A 15,573-nucleotide genomic window follows, 5' to 3' on the forward strand; every position below is an offset into this window, starting at 1 on the left:
CGGCAATTTCCAGCATCAACCTCCCTCTCGTTGTCCTGTGACACACCTACACTCAGGGAATTGACAGTGGCCAATTAACATACAATGCCCTCCATAATGTTTGGGACAAAGACCCATCGTTTATTTATTTGTCTCTGTACTGCACATTTTGAGATTTGTAATATAAAACAAAATCACATTTGGTTAAAATGCACATTGTTAGATTTTATTAAAGGGTATTTTTATACATTTTGGTTTCACTGTGTAGAAATTACAGCTGTGTTTATACTGTCCCCCCATTTCAGGGCACCATAATGTTTGGGCCGCATGGCTTCACAGGTGTTTGTAATTGCTCAGGTGTGTTTAAATGCCTCCTTAACGCAGGTATAAGAGAGCTCGCAGCACCTAGTCTTTCCATCACCTTTGGAAACTTTTATTGCTGTTTATCAACATGAGAACCAAAGTTGTGCCAATGAAAGTCAAAGAAGCCATTATGAGACTGAGAAACAAGAATAAAACTGTTAGACATCAGCCAAACCTTAGGTTTACCAAAATTAACTGTTTGGAACATCATTAAGAAGAAAGAGAGACTGGTGAGCTTACTAATCGCAAAGGGACTGGCAGGCCAAGGAAGACCTCCACAGCTGATGATAGAAGAATTCTCTCCATAATAAAGAATAATCCCCAAACACCTGTCCGACAGATCAGAAACACTCTTCAGGAGTCAGGTGTGGATTTGTCAATGACCACTGTCCGCAGAAGACTTCGTGAATGGCGGCGCGACTCACCCGTTGCAGCGGCCCCTACAGCCTGTCTGTCTTTTTTTAATTTTGTGTCTAGTTAAATGTAGTGTTGGTGTTTTTTAATACTGGTTTTAAATGTGTATATGTGGGGGGGCGGAGGGGGGGGGGGGGGAAGGGGGAAACCGTTTAAAATCTCTTCCCTGTACGGAAGACCCGACCTTTTCCCTGTCGGGTCTCCGTTGTCGTTGGGGCCTAGCACCGTGGAGCGGCCTCCAACCTGAACGACCCGGGGGCTTGGGGGACTGCGGAGCTGCGGACTACTCACCATCGTGGGGCTGGCCGGCCTCGGAGCGTGGGGAGCGGCGGTGACTCGCTGCTGCGACTCGACTCCTGGGGCTCGGAGGCTCCAGCAACACAGCCGCAGGTCCGGTGGACTGTCGGCACATCGGGAGCTCGCGGGTCCGGTTGAGGAGACCGCATCCCGGAGCTCCCGCAACGCGACTTCTCCAGCCCGTGTCGCGGGGTTGGAACAACCCGGAGCGGGGCCGTACATCGCCCGGCACGGCTTCATGGCCGTGGGACATTACAGCGCCCGCCGGGGGCTCCAACATTGTGACTTTTAGACCGGGAGCGGGGCCGTAAATCGCCCGGCAAGGCCTAAAATGGCCGTGGGACTTATCATCGCCCGCATGGGGCTTGGACATCGGGAGAGACATGGAGAACAGGGGAGAGAAAAGACTTTGCCTTCCATCACAGTGGGTTCACTGTGATGGATGTTTGTGTGAATTAAATTGTGTGTATGTCTGTAGGAAATTGTCTTTGTTTGTATGGCTGTGGAAACGGAATTTCGTTTGAGCCTCAAATGACAATAAATATTGTATTGTATTGTATTGTATTGAACAGATGCAATGATGTATTGAACAGATTGCATGATGCAAACCACTGGTTAGCCGCAAAAATAGGATGGCCAGGTTACAGTTTGCCAAGAAGTACTTAAAAGAGCAACCACAGTTCTGGAAAAAGGTCATGTGGACAGATGAGATGAAGATTAACTTATATGAGAGTGATGGCAAGAGCAAAGTATGGAGGAGAGAAGGAACTGCCCAAGATCCAAAGCATACCACCTCATCTGTGAAACACGGTGGTGGGGGTGTTATGGCCTGGGCATGTATGGCTGATGAAGGTACTGCCTCACTTATCTTCATTGATGATACAACTGCTGATGGTAGTAGCATAATGAATTCTGAAGTGTATAGACATATCCTATCTGCTCAAGTTCAAACAAATCTCTCAAAACTCATTGGCTGGCGGTTCATTCTACAGCAAGACAATGATCCCAAACATACTGCTAAATCAACAAAGGAGTTTTTCAAAGCTAAAAAATTGTTATTTCTTGAGTGGCCAAGTCAATCACCCGATCTGAACCCAATTGATCATTCCTTTTATATGCTGAAGAGAAAACTGAAGGGGACTAGGCCCCAAAACAAGCTTCAGCTCAAGATGGCTATAATACAGGCCTGGCAGAGAATCACCAGAGAAGACACCTAGCAACTGGTGATGTCCATAATTCGCAGACTTCAAGCAGTCATTGCATGCAAAGGATATGCAACAAAATACTAAACATGACTACTTTCATTCACATGACATTGCTGTGTCCCAAACATTATGGTGCCCTGAAATGGGGAGGACTATGTATAAACACTGCTGTAATTTCTACATGGTGAAACTAAAATGTATAAAAATGGCCTTTATTAAAATCTGACAATGTGCACTTTAACCACATGTGATTTTTTCTATTACAAATCTCAAATTGCGGAGTACAGAGGCAAATAAATAAATGACGAGTCTTTGTAACAACTATATGGAAGGAAACTGGAGGACCAGGGAAAACCAGAGAGACGGTGCAAACTCAACACAGGCTGTAGCCAAGGTCAAGATTAAACACTGCTGTGCAATTGTGTGCTGCCCCTCACTTTCATTTGACTCTCTCCATTCATAATAAAATATGAACAATGGGTTAACGACATCTGTCTGTTAAAATTATTCAATTCTGAAGAGCTTACTCTCAAACTGGTAATGCCCCAAAACTCTGACTGAGATAACGGTCCCCATTATATGCCGAGATGCTCAGGGTTCTCACCTGGTATTCCAAATGTTCAGTGCAAATAATGCCAACATTCGAATGATACATCCTCTCCTCCCCCATCTCTGGACCCAACTGGCAAGATGACAACATGCCCTAGATTGCCAAAGCTATACTGACTACTGACTCTATTTCCTTTCAGCCACATCTTCCCCAGAGGGAGCACCACCTGGTCATTAGAGAATTGTTTAGAGTAAATCTAAATCTTTACAAGACAGGTACCAGTTACTGTGATCTCACTTCAACCAGTAAGGTGATAAAAATCTAACACAAAATATTAGGTCAGTAATTTCATAACCTCGTTTATCAAAGCATCAACAAACCATACCTCTTTCATCAACAGTTTCATTCTATATGAATTAAACAGACAATGAAATGATCCCTGTTGCATTGCATAATCATAATTAAAGGTTGAAGGAAAAGGTTGAAAAAAGCTTCAAATTTACTAGTTCCCAAAATATTAGATTTTACTGTGCTTTTTTAAAATATAAAAAAGGAGAAAATGTACATGAACAATCCATGGATTATACAAGAACTGCAGATGTCCGCAGGAGGTTATTTGAACTCGAAGGGAATTTTAATTGGATCCACGTCTAACTTACAGCCAAGCTGAAATGAAATTGCTTTGGGAGTGGATAAAACCCACATCAATGCAACATCACAAACTCTACAAGGCACATAAGTTCAAAGCAGCTTGAATTTCTTGTGTATATTCAAGCACACAATTACAAAATCAAGATGTTTGAGGATTTATTCATGGTTAAAATAATCCAACTAAATCCAAAGGTATCCGGAGTTCAAACATGCTGGATTGCATGAATAGCTCTTCAACAAAATATTTTTTTTTCTAAGAACCCACTGTAAATAGAGAATTAATCTGTGATATCATTGTTCATGAATTTCAGACGACTAAAAAGAGAAAAGTGGCTCAGGAAGACATCCATTGTTATCTGTTTCTGGTCAAAACCATTTTGCATCTCTCCCCGAGCAAAGAATTGCAGCTGTGTCTTGGCAGCCTAAGAAGATTACTGCACCCTTCAACAAAAGATGTAGAGTTTTGAATAGCCACAAATTAGAAGGCAGACAAATTATATTTTTCATTTGGAGAAAACCTGGAGGAGGTGCTATTTGTTTGTACCGTGTAACTTATTTCCCTCTAATTTTAAGTTAAGTTTATGGGAGATGCTGCAGAAAAATCCTGAGCAACTTGCTGTACTTTACCTTGCGGATGGGACACAGCAATGCCAGGCGAATGGTGGACAATGTGCTTGCTTAAGATGAAAATCAAGTGGACAGTTTTGCCCCGGATGTTGCTGAGCTGTGTGTGATACTGGAGCTCTTTTACCATATACTTTTAATTGTACTTTGCAAATTGATAATGGCAGTGGTCAGAAGCCCAGGCGGCATTCTTGGAGCCATTTCTTTGTCATAGAATCTTACAGAATGGAAACAGGCCTAACTTGCCCACACAAGCCAACATGTCCCGTCTACACTTGTCCCACCTACTTGCGTTGGGCCCATATCCCTCTAAACCTGTCCTATCTTGTTGGTTGACTATTAGGATGGATGACGTCAGTTGTGCAGTCTTCATCAGTGTGCCCCAGTGTGGTTGCAAAAACATCCCCAGAGGTGCACACTCGGTGGCAGAGGGAGCATGGGAAAGGTGCGGTGGTAGGCAGAGACACTAGGGCATTGTTGCTCACCATTGGTCTCTGGTACCTTCAAGTTTGATATGGACCCTTTCAGCCAAAATACACCAGCCTATTCTGACTCAGGCACAAGATTCCAGCTCTCTTACAGGAATGCCACTGTGTTTGAGACCATCTTTGATACAACCCTTGTCCCACTTTCTTGGGCACCCCTGCTTCTAATAGCCCTTAAATCCATAAGGATTACCAAAGTACTTATGTTACTTATCCAGCTAGCTTTCTAATCTTTCGGCTAATGATTTCAATAAACACCTCTTATGTGTGCATGAGGGGAAAATGGCAAAATTTGTGAAAGACACAGAACTTGGAGTGTGATAATTAAAGGGGAGAATAAATAAACTGCACTAGGTCAGATGTTTGAATGGGCAGAAGCAAATGAAAGAGATCAGGATCAACCTGTCCACAAGGATCGTCTCGAAACTCTGCCGATGCACAATAGAAAATATTCTGACAGGATGCTTCTTGGACCATTATAGCAACTGCACCGCTTATGAATGGCTGAAGTAGCAAAGAATGGTGAACACAACCCAGTCCATCACAGCCTCATCAATTCCTTCCATCCAATCTATTTGCACAATGCGCTGCATCACAAAGGCTAGATGTACCATCAAGGATGTCTGCCACCCTGGTCATTCACTTCTCTCTCATGAAAACCATGGCCATAAAGACTTATGAACAGCTTCTCCCCCAATGGTTTCAGACTCCTGAACCAATCTTTCTCATCCCCTTCCCAGAAGTGCTAACACATACTTTTATTCTGACTTCTACCTCATTCAGTTATGTTGTTAATGCACTTAAGTATTTTATCTGCACTACTTGAGGCTGCGCTGCAACCTTTGCACCATTCTGCTGGTCATACCTGCCATTACCAGTATACTGTTTACTTCAATGAGGATCATGCAAAATGAGAATTTCATGGCATCCTGGCGTTTGTGACAATAAACTAATCTGAATCTGAATTAAAATGAAAAACAGAAGTGTATTTAGAAACCAAGAGACAGAATTGTACAATTCTGAACGAAAGACAAAGGAGATGCAATTTTTAAAAAAACTGTGATATTATTAGGATTTGGAAATCAGGCCACCAAGGGCATTAGAAACAGAACCAAATCAGTGCATTTAAAAGAGAACTGGATAGACATGCGAGGAGCATTTACAGGGTCACAGGGAAATAATTGGATGGGCTAAATGATCTCCTTCTGTGCCACACCATTCTGTTGTTTTATTGGACCTCTATAAAAAATGGAATTCAGTTTAGTTTATTGTGGTGCAGTGAAAAGCATTTGTTGCGTGCTAACCAGTCAGCAGAAAGACAATATATGATGCAATTGATCGTAATTCATCTCATTCTCATTGATCTAATTGATCCAAATTCTAATTGATCTCAATATTTCTCCATGAAGCCAAAATACGTCCTTCATACAAGGCGGGTCATGTATCAAACTTTCATGTGGAATTTAAATTTGTATGCAAATAAAATGAACCATTTGGTATTATCTACCAGGGCATGAATTGCTCCAACAGGGATCAAAAACACCTGAAACTGTACATTGTCAAAATGTGAACAGTCTGGCCAGGAATTATTGCCTTCATCCTCTTCCTAGTAAACATAGAGGAACATTCCTGGAGAAGGGACATCAGAGCGCTAGCAAGCATTTTTATTTTCAGACAGCACAATGTAAATTATTTATTAGATGTCACATCATGCAAACATGGCTATTTTCCATTATGACTCTTCCTATTTTCGATTATCTTTGAAATGTCACCGTCCTTTGATCAAGTTACAGTTTTTTGACTGTGAAGCATTTCACATTTACTGCATACAGCTTCAGAGGTGCAGGGAAATCCAAGGAAAATAAGTAGAAAGAAACCAGAGTAAAAATAAAACAAGTTTAACATTTCCACCTGCTAAAACCAATTGGAATTACATGGGGAAGCAAAGACTTGCTGCAAGTTTAAAATGGTGTTTAAATTCAATGAAGCAAACTGGCACTTTAGAGAGAGTCAATCCTAAAACACAGTTTGATCTTATTTTGAATTAGTGCAAGCTTGGAGAGATAAAGGAAATGCCCTTGTTGGACATAAAAGATGAACATGAAGCAGATTGACTGACAGTGTTTAATATTTGAACGAAAAATCTAGGCAAAATGCAATAAATCACTTGGCAGCAATCACAAAGCTTTCTTTAAAATATCCATCACAGCACGGGAACTAAATAGTTTCATTCCTTGTGATTAATTAACTCACATTATTTCTGACACAGTGTTCAAATTTGCACTTGAACCAAACAAATTAAAAAGCGATAATTGTAACTGTTCCGTATTATTCCTCAAAAGAGAGTTGGGTGTCACACTGTACACTATGCTCATCTCAGCTACACCTGCCTTGCTTATGCAATCATCATGAAAGTATCACCAGCAATTACAACTTTAGTCATTCCTATGCTGTAAATTGGGGGATTGGATCATTGCTGGCATGACCAGCATTCATTGCCCATCCTTAATTGACCTCAGGAAAGTGGTGGTAAGCACCTCCTTGAACTGCTGCAGTTTTGGGGTTTCCAGTTCTTGGAGTCATAAAGTCATAGTCATAAATCATGAACACAATTTCTCCTGTGATTCAGTGGTACATCAGTAATGTTGTTGGGGAGGTGGTTCCGGGATTTAAACCCAGTAATAATGATGAATCAACAATATATCCAAAATCAGGATGGTTGGAGGGGGAGCCCGAGGGTGATGGTGTTCTCATGTACCTGCATCCCTTGTGCATCTTGATTATAGAGGTGTGTTTGAAGGTGATATTGCTGTAGGTGAGCAACTATTGTGCATTTTGCAGGTGGTACACGTTGAATATGAGTGATACAGAGGATGAATGATTAAGTGGGCAAATAGGGTGTCAACCAGGTAGGCCAGTTTGTCCAGAATGACGTTGAATTTCTCAAGTGTTGTAACAGCTGTACTCACCCAAGTAAGTGGAGAACGATCCACTACATTAATCGCTTGTCAATGAAAATGCTTTGGAGCATCAGAAGGTGAATCACTCACCTGACTCAACTGCTATCATAACCATGTGAGTGACGTGGTTAGTCCAGTTGAGTTTCTGGTCAAGGGAAATCCCTAGGTGGGGGACTTGGCATGGTATTGTCATTGAATGCAAGGTGTTTCAACTCTCCTTTATTTGAGATGGTCATTGCTTTGTACTTTTGTGATGTAATTGTTAACGTCCACCCATGCCTGAATATCTTGCAGCATGCACTACTTCATTTGTTGAGTTGTGAATGGAATTGAATATTATGCAGTTATCAGGGGAAAAAAGCTTCTGACATTATTGATGATCCAGCTGAAAGTGGTTGGCCCTGGGACACGACTCTGAGGAACTCCTAGGTGATACCCTACGCTTGGATGAGGCACCACCATTATTTGTGTTAGATATAAGACCAATATCATCAAAGACAAGGATACCTGCCTATATTTCCCTGCAGATACAAGGTCAGCCAAATGGATACATTATCATCATTTTTCCAAATCTTTCCACTTTCTTTCTCAACTATTCTCTTGCCTCATTGCATGGACTGATTGCAGCTCATCCAAGAGGATTGTGCGCCAAAGCCAGGACCTTAGGTGGCTGCCACAAATTCCATCCCTTTGAGACAACTTCGAATCCGTTCATGGCCTGAATCTATGCGCCTCCAAAACTCCACTTTCCTCTAATCTGTCTTTTATGTATTTCTCCACCTTCCTTTCCCCATTACAGAGCAAGACCAATGTTGGGAGGCACAAGAGACAGCAGACGCTGGAATGTTGAGCCAAGAACAAATCTGCTGGAGGAACTCAGCACATCGGACAGCATCAATGGAGGGAAATGGATAGTTGATGGTTTTTGGATCTTGACCCAAAACCGACTGTCCATATCTCTCTACAGATACTACATAACCCGCTGAGTTCCTCCAGCCGATTGTTTTTTTACTCAAGACTTTGAGAGTTGGTGACAAAGGAATCAACATGCATTAGAGGGAAGAACAGTAATGTCTGTCTTTGGTTGATGTTGCTGAAGTGCAGCAGGGTAGAATAAGGGAGGCATTTGGAGGCAGAGGCAGAGGAAGGTCAAGGCTGGAACTTTGGGAGATCAGATACATTGGTGCTATATTTGAAAAAAACAAATTACCTGAGATTATCTGTCTAAAACTATATTGTTAAGAGTGGCACCATCCAGACATCAGAGGCTTTGGAATGGGATGGGGGATAGTCAACCACATCAAAAATCTAGAAAACACAGAGTAGCAATTTCACATCCACAATAGAATGTCTGTGCCAACTTTGACAGTGATTATTGCAGTAACTTGGTGATGATAAATCTCATTCAGGGGTTTGAATACTAAGCAGAGGGAAAAGGAACATTAATTTGGAGAGGTGACAGTATGTTCAAGGCTTTGAAGTGGGGCAATTATTTAAAAACCAAGGGCCAAGAAGTGATTTATTTATCTATTTATTTATTTATTTATTTTATAGTCAGCTCACCAGAAAAGAATGTTTAATAACTGCATCATGCAAAGGAGATAGCTTTAATTGTAAGAGTTTATATGGCAGGATATGATTGTTGAGATCAAGATAAGAGAGAATTAAAGGATGAGAGTTCAGGGTGAGGACAGAATGCAAAAAATAGCTGTCAAATAATTACAATCTTAATGATGGCTCAAGAGGAAATTTTTCTTCCCGAATCCTTGCCTAACATTAGCACTGTTAGGCAATGATTTAGGAGGCGGCTTTAAGGAGCCAGAGCATATCATTTTGTACCAAGATTATTCAAGTGGATCTGGCAGAAAAAAAGTGCCATGATACTTGCTAAATACCAAGGTAATTGTCCACCAATTGTTCAGTTCACAAACAGCTCAGATTTTAGTTTGCAAATAGGTGCTCTGCAATGACCAAACCCGGCAGGAGACTAATCTATTGTCACACCATAATCTCTCTCTCTTCATTTCCACAGCAAATTCAATGTGATCCTTATGTCCCTGTGATTTCCCATTTGTAATATTCCATCCTTATTTTGGTGTTACTTAATTAAAAGAACAGAACTTCCTGAAGACAAGAGACTGTAGATGCCCGGAGAGCAGTGCTCGGTAGAAGCTTCTGGAGGGCCGTGGGCCAGTTCTATACCCCGGCAGGCAGCAGGTCAGGCTCGCCCGCCGTGGGACCTGAGAACCCACCCGGAGTGAGTCTGAGGCTCATCTCCAAACACCAGGAATCAGAGAATTTCACTGGTACGTGTTAATAAAAGAACTACTGAATACAGAATGACAGTGGAACAAACAGCACCCACTATAGATGGAACTTGGGAGAGATGGGGTTGGGGGAGAGAGAAAGTGGATGGAATAGGGGAACAACAGGAGAAGGAACCTGGATGGAAGGTCAGTGCAAGCCCTTGTCCCACCCCTCCCTGTATACTGGCAACCTTTCAGTCCTGATCTAGAACCTTGACGCAATGCTTCAACTTACACCTTTTGCCTCACAAATGCTGCTTGACCCACTGAGTTCTTCCAGTGCCTTATTTTTTATTTGAGCAGAAATTACTCTTCTGTTTATCTATTTTTTATGAAATGGTCAGAGGTGTCGCCAAAGCAGGCTGCCCACACTTGTTAATCCCTGAAAGTGTCCCAGTCTTAAATGCTGATTGTCTGTTTCGCAGCTGGGCCTTGAGTGATGTAATACAGTCATATAGGTGAGCCAAAACAAACCAACTTTACAAAACATCTGTGAACACTTGGCAATTGGCTAAGCCATGCACACAAGCTTAATTAAACTGCCAACCTATCAAAAATGTATGTTTCTGATATTCAGATGTTAAATAAAAAATATTTTGTTTCATTCAAATATCAAAAAGATAATTAAAAGCAGTTTTAAACAAGTAAAAAGTTGTAAATCCAATTAATCCAGAAAATGTTAAACTACTTAATATTTACCCTTGGCCAATGCAAATACTCCTCTCCACTAAAGCAAATAGAACTAGTGCAGGAAGAGTGAGTCTATGCCGACACAGGTTCAACGGAGAGATTCCCTCGTGCAGTGCTGGGAACCAAAGAATGTCTGTACTCCATCACTGAACTACAAGGAATTCTTGTTGAAGATTGCTGAATTTGATAGGTCCAGATTGTGGGGCAGACAAGACAGATTTCCCAACAAACTCCAACCCCATGGGTTGTAATCACCCTGTACAGTTTACTTGTTTTACTTGTACCTTTCTTAAAGCATGGGAAGCGCAGCAATAAATGCTGTCAATATGACACACCAGCATTACATAAGAAAAAGGCATGAAGCAAAGTTTGGAATAAGAATCATTATTCAAATTGCTAAAAAATAGTGATGCACACATAATATTAAGGAACAGCTTTAACATAAAAAGTCATAGTCATACAGAACAGAAACAGATCTTTGGGTCCACCATGCTGACCATCAAGTATCTATCTCTACTAATCCCACATTCCAGCACCAGGTACATAGATAACTGTGGTTAATCAATTGCTTCTGCAGATGCTTCTTAAATGTATGGTATCAATCTCCCTCATTCTTTTGTATACTTCTATCTGACCCTCTCCTGGCCTCCTCCACACCAGAGACAACAAATCCAGCCTCTACAATCTTCTCCGTACAACTGAAACACTCTAATCCAAGCAACATCCTTGTGAATATCATCTGCACCTTATCCACATTCTTCCTACAATGTGGCAACCAGAAGTGTACATAATACTCCAGCTGTATAACAAATGGTTTATAAAAGTACAAAGAAAGTGACCTGGGATGGGATTTTATCCAAGTTAGGATATTGCTGTCCAACAAAGTCATGCTAGTGCTCCACAGAGCATTGGTTGATAACAGAGCTCTTAGTACTACAGTCCATATACTCACAAGTATGTGCTTCCCTTCATTTTAAATAGAAACATCCAGTTGTGCTCTATGCTGGGAACCTGGCACTAACCTTTATCCTCATTGACACTTGCAGAGATGAATGACCCTCTAGCTCAGGGTGGAGATGCTGCCATGCAAGTAATGTGACCATTGGCACTAAGATGTGGACTTGGGAATGTACAACCATTATGGGTCATTACCGGTAATTGCCAGAAGCTGCTCTATGCGTTGGCAGAGTGCTATTGTCCAGGTCCTACAATCTGGACAATAGGTCCTACAATCTGGACAATCTGACGGAACCTACTGTCTCCCTGTCCCTGCATTTGGATAAAGAGTTCTCCCTGGATTTCTCAGTGGCTTCAAGCTCAATAGCAGTTGCTAGCATCGTTATATATAAAATCCTATAATGACAGTTCATTACTGATTCCATGCACATTCTCATTCCTGACAACACATCAAGAAGAAGTAACAGATAAACTTTAAATTCTGAAGACAAAGTAACAATGTACTATCATTAAATGGACGTATAAAAAAGATATATTAAAAGTCTACTCCAGACCATAAATTATTCACATAACTTAAGATAGAAAAAAAAGTGAACTGTACCATAAAATATCTACAAAAGGCAAAATACCATGCCTGAACTGAATGATTTTCAAGCATAGTGTAACAGTTTACATTCAAGTTGTCAGAGTGCCCCTCCAAGATAAACGCCATAATGTTTCATGCAACAAAGTATTAACCAGAACAGTCAAAAGGAACACGAATTATGTGGACAGCACAAAGAATAAACATACAGATACGATTTCTGGGTTTAAAAACAACAAACTACTGTGGCCTACATGTCCTTACATCCAGTACCTATCCAGGTTTCCCAAGAATATGGGTCAAACCTTTTACACCATGCGATTCAGCAGACACTTGTACTTTTGCTAAATGTGTTCTCAAAGGAGTTCCTGACCCCTAATCCCATTCAAATGTTGTATTACAATTATTTTCAAATCCCCAACAATACTGAATAAACTCTGATGATAAATATCAAGTCTAGAGTTCCACTCAAGTTCCTATGGGTTGCTGCCAACATCGTCAGTCCAGGGAAAACTGCTCTTCCAATTTCCAGCACAAAAAAATGAACTGTTTCCATTGGGACCATTTTGCAGCGATTTTAACTGCAAATTTATTCATTTGCATTATGCAATGCAGACATTGTAAACATATACATTAACTAAGTAAATTTCAAGCAACAACTGATATTTACAGGCTATCCATTCATTCAGCAAAACATTGAAGTGGTTTTAAATATCATGACTCATTAAACAATTCTAAATAATAGGCTAAGAAACAAAATAGCAATTATTTTAATGGAATAGACACAATGAATTAATCTTCCCAAAATCTTACATATTCGAAATGGGATTGGCTATAACAAAAGAAAACTGGGAAGAAAGTCTACAACGAATACACCGGTGTTCATTAAACGCCAGACATATACTGATACAATTTAAAGTATTATATAGGTTACATTATTCGAAAACTAAATTAAATAGTATTTTTCCGAATCTCTCCGCTATTTGTGATAAGTGCAAGAAAGCAGAGGCAAATTTAATACATAGTTTCGTTACATGTCCTAAATTGAATTATTACTGGACAGAAATTTTTAAAGTTATTTCTGAAGTCATCAAAGTTAAATTGGACCCTAACCCAAAGCTAATAATATTTGGAATTCCGGATTTACATCTATCACTTACAGTAAATCAAAGAAATTTCTTTGATTACTGTTTGATAATTGGGAAAAAAATCATATTGAAATTTTGGAAGGGAACATTATCCCCCACAACCAAAATGTGGGCAACAGAGATGATGGAGACGTTACATCTGGAAAGAATTAGATTTGTCCTATTGGACAAGTATAATTCTTTTGAACAGATATGGTCTCCATATATACAGTATTTAGAGAAGTAGCTGTTCTTGGCAACACAGCTCGGCGTGCACCCTGCGGGATTTGGTGAGAATAATTCATTTTTATATTGGAATTAACATATATGTCTTTATTGATACTATCACTTGTAGTAGTGTTATTAATAATACATATTGTGGTTACTCAAATTTTTTTTTTCTTTTTTTTTTTTCGTTTCTCTTTTCTTTCTTATATATAATCAAATTATTATTTAATCACTCTCTTAATGATTTATAACTGTTCTATTCTTTCTCTATCATTATTTCTAAAAAAATAGTAGATAAGTATTACTAGTGTTTTACTTAATGCAAATTGAATTAATTTGATATAAAGTTGTTTGAAGCATTGTAATTGATTACCTTTAATAAAAAAATATATTAAAAAAAAAAATCTTACATATTCGGAAGTTTACATTTTCAGGAAAAAATATGGAATACAATAAACTTCAGCATTTAATAAGAGGGAAAGACCCCTTAAAATTATTTCCAATTGTCCAGTTCACACCCCAAAATGATTTAGGTCCCTGCAAACTCTAACCAAGAAGAGGAAGAGGTCTCACTAGATTGAGAAACTGTGCTTTTCAAACCAAAACATATATGAATTTTGTACAGCTTTAGTACGATTTGGATGAATTCAGTTCTATTCATCCTCGAGTCATATTTCATGCCCGACCAAGACATGATATATATTTTTTTAATAATTAATCCAATACGGTAACATAAAAGAAACCATGATTAGGAAATGAGCACATTCACTAGCTCAGCAGAAATTGACCACGTGTCATAGAAAACTACATACCCTTTAAAAAGCCACGGCACAAAAAGAACACTGTTGATATCCAGTCTCTAGGTGTGCTACATGCTTGTAATAATTTTATTTTGTCATGTCCATAATTATGCCTGTAAGAAACAAACAATCGCCAATATTTTACTGTCAACATGACAACAAGGCTACAGTGCTCACTGCTATTTATGTGGTGACGCCATGCTGCTTCCAGCTGAGGGGAGCCAAGCAGCTGAATGGAAAACCAAGAGTTTGCAGACCACTATAACATTCAGCTTTATGAAGCGAGCATCATATTACCTGGCTCACTACTTAAAAGCATTTATATGGGCTAACGTTCATAAATTAGCACGTATTAATTACTTCAAATCAACTTTGTAGCATTGAAAATTAACTATCACTGCATGGATTACTAATCCATGAGGTTTTAATTACGTATTTATTTTATTAAAGAGGCAAAAGCTGTTCTTTCTTTACGTTTCTACATTTCTTCTGAATCTCTCTCAGCATTGCATTTACTCATTAATTCATACGTCTTTCTCTGTCCTTTATGCTGAAGATAGAAGTAGAATACAACACCAAGGAGGAAATATTGCTTTCGCTCAGGGCATTTCCAAAGTTCTGTTCTCCCTCTATCCATAATTGTTATCATGCAATATTTACAGAAATTATTTTCAATTTTACCCTGAAATCTATAGTTATACTTGTAAGGAAACGTAAGCAATCATATTTGATTTTAACCCCTCCAACTTCGTATTTTTATGAATTAACAGAAATGAAAAATACTTTAGCACTAAATTAAGAGGAAGAAATCCAAAAGTACACCGTCAAGAATAGAAACCTGCCAGTAAACTACCAAGTTATTCACCATATCATATTATGATTTAAAAACACAATTAAGCAAATTTTTTAAAATGTTCACTCACAAAAAGGAGGAAACAATAAATGGGATTATTAAATATGGCAGATTATAGAACTCTTCCCAGGTTATTATCATTATTTGTCCAAAGCCACAAGCCCCAAGGACATCCAAATGTGGTATTTTCCACTGGATATTAACAGGCATCACTTTGTGAATTCAACTCCGTGCCAAGGTTATTGTAACATAAGTCTGGAGAAGGGTCTCGACCCGAGACGCCACCCATACCTACTCTCCAACCCATTCCTTCACTCCAGGGGTGCTGCCTGACCCACTGAGTTACTCCAGCATTTTATATCTACCTTATTGTAACATAATCTGAATGAACAAGTAAGCCTATCTTTAGCATTTCTACGAAAAAGTTACACTTTAAAAACTATTTAAATTACTGCAAATTTTGTTGCTTTCCTGATGCCACAAATTAATACAGTGGGATAT

At 39.5% G+C, this 15,573-nt stretch overlaps 1 protein-coding gene across 3 annotated transcripts in view; it reads right to left on the reverse strand.

Moving 5' to 3' along the window:
* Positions 1 to 15,573, reverse strand: part of plxnb2 (plexin B2) — a 200,609-nt gene that overhangs the window by 175,480 nt on the left and 9,556 nt on the right. The gene's annotated exons all lie outside the window — the stretch shown is intronic.

Source organism: Amblyraja radiata, chromosome 21, assembly GCF_010909765.2.
Source record: "Amblyraja radiata isolate CabotCenter1 chromosome 21, sAmbRad1.1.pri, whole genome shotgun sequence".
Classification (NCBI taxonomy): Eukaryota; Metazoa; Chordata; class Chondrichthyes; order Rajiformes; family Rajidae; genus Amblyraja; species Amblyraja radiata.